The following is a 2,738-nucleotide window of genomic DNA, read 5'->3' as shown; positions in this document are numbered from 1 at the left end:
ATAAAACTAAAACGTTTTACTAATATGTCCTTTTTATTAAATTAATTAAAAAACTAAAAAAAAATTGTGATTGGTTTGAATGACTTCTCTCATTTCTCACATTAAGATCATTTATCTTTTGAACTTAAACCTATATATATATAGGGTGCATTTACTGTACGCTAATGCCTTAACGTACAGTAGGTACGCGAGACGCTCAAAGGCAAAAACCTAAAACGATCAGAAAACTTAAACGCTCGGCAAACGCTTAAAAAAAGGTCTTCGTGAGAAAAGTGAAAAATTGATCGATTAACCATCCAAAACTGTTTTTTTTCGGAGAACAAATGATTGATTGGATATGTATTGACGATTCCGAGACGTTTGGATGTGATTTCATGGATCGATTCGTGAAAAAATGGATTCACGTACGTTAATGTACGTTAAGGATTATTGTATTGGATCTTTTCACTATATATATATATATATATATATATATATATATATATATAGGAAGATTATGATAAGAAGTAGATTTTTCCTAAAAAGTGTAGGAAGTGTGTTTTCACAATTAGATCTAATAAAACACACCGCACAAATAACACATTTTCCATATCCACCATCAAATCAACATATGTAACGCACCAGATTATTTCTTATACTTTTTAGACACACTTCACTTATTATAACTCCACCATATATATATATATATATTTTGTTAAAACTAGTGAAGTGTGCTGGATAAATGATTGTAGTTTGGTATAATTTTACCGTGTTTTTCCATCATACACGTGTTGGTTGCATGACACGTGGGATTAACTTTACTCTTATTTTGGATAGGATAATTTTGTTTTACTCTTTCCATTGGTCTTAATTCATCTTTCTGCTGAATTCAAAGGCATGTTCCATGCCATCTATGCTGTCTTCTACTAATTCTATGTCGGATACTGTATGTAATAGATAATGTGTTTACACTGAATTTAGATCATTACCTCTATTATTTTTAGATGACATTGATGGATGTTTTATAATGCATGTCAATGAAATTGAGAAATCACTTGTCCGGTTTGCTGATAATTTTAATGCCTTTAAACTGTTTTATAATTTAGGTCCTTCGTTTTCATCTTTTGGTAGTGTTGTTAAGCATTACTATTTCTAAGAATCAATTTTGTTTAAGCCATAAGTGCATTCTTTAGAAATTAACTATTTGCAAATTGCCTAAACTGGAGTATTTATGTTTCTTGATAAGTTTAGAGAATATATTGTTTCAATTAGGCTTCTATTAAGCTATTTCCAAATTGAACATTCTTTAGGTTGAGGCGTATGAATATGATCTTAGTTGCACTTGTGACCCAATTATGTTTATAATTAGTCATTTTTATGTCACTGACCAAAGAAACTTACTGAACAGGTACTATATTAATGCCGACATCACATCGGATGTACCTGCGGTTTTCTTTGACGTTGGAGCCGAAAACGGCTGCTGTATACCATGAATAACCAGATGAACAACATATCTAACACAAACTAAACATGGCACCAACTCTGCCACAACAACACGTGGGTACCATTACTAGTTTATATAAAATCACAATTTGAATAGGCCAACATAAAAAACCGGTTTCCTCCAAGCTCTGATGGTCGGTTATTTTGTACATATTTTAGCTAGTTAATTATATAGTTTTATTTGGTTATTTGAAAGCACGAGATGATATGTGATAGTGTATGATCAAAATTAGAGAATGTGGGTGAAAGTTGGTTTAGTATATCATTTGCTGAAAACAGAGTATCAATTGCTAAGTATATGAGGAACGTACATCAGGAGTTTTAAAGTATGGTTTGTTGAGTGAGAATATCATGCTCTAAAGTTAGAGTACCATTTGCTGAGCCAGAGTACCATTTGCTGAAACTAGAGTACCATATGCTGGACTAAATTAAACTACAGAAGTCGCATATTATGAATCCTATATAAGGATAAAGTTAAGGTTTGAGAAAAGAGACATATCTGGAGGTTAGAAACTATTCTTGGAGAGGAAAAACCACTATTATTCCATCAAATCAACTCCGGACTCCATGAAGATTGAAGATTCCATCAACATTGTGAGCGGCTAATCTCCTCGAATCATACATGGGATGTAGAGTATTGTATTTTTCAATTTTCTCATCTGTTAAAGAACATACTAATTGTATTTGCCTTTGATTAATCTATAAGTATTGATGTTTGGTATTGCTGTGCATTTAACCGGTTTAGGTTTATGTCGATCAGAATGATTGGTTTGCCAGTTGCTATGATAACTGCTTATAGGGTTGTTTGACTAGTTTGAATATGATGAAGCATACAGTTGGCCTTAGTTGGGTCACACTGGCAAGGATTGTTTGATAAGCAATCCCGTGTTTTAGCGATTGTTGATGCCTAAAATTTACCTAGTTAATCAGTCTGTATTGATCATTGAGGATTTATTTGTTAAGTTAACATGAGATTACTGTCTATTTGCTTACTTGAAACCAGGGTGTGATTTGCCTTCTTTAATTGTTTGAAAGTTGTTTATTGCTTGCGTAATCTTGAAAACCAAAATGTTTGCTAGTGTGATAAGCACTTTTAATATTCACTTCATAATATTAGTAATTATTACGTGTTACACTGACCACATACTCCTCGGTGTTTGACACCCTACTTACCCTAGCTTGCTTAGGTGATTAGGACTTGATTTTAATTGTTTTTGACTAGATAGCGGCGATCTAGCCTCAAAATGGCGCCGTTA

Source organism: Bidens hawaiensis, unplaced genomic scaffold (assembly GCF_021521415.1).
Source record: "Bidens hawaiensis isolate Kalapana, Puna unplaced genomic scaffold, B.hawaiensis_p1.1 tig00028787_1, whole genome shotgun sequence".
Lineage (NCBI taxonomy): Eukaryota > Viridiplantae > Streptophyta > Magnoliopsida > Asterales > Asteraceae > Bidens > Bidens hawaiensis.
Note: the sequence above shows the minus strand (reverse complement) of the source record.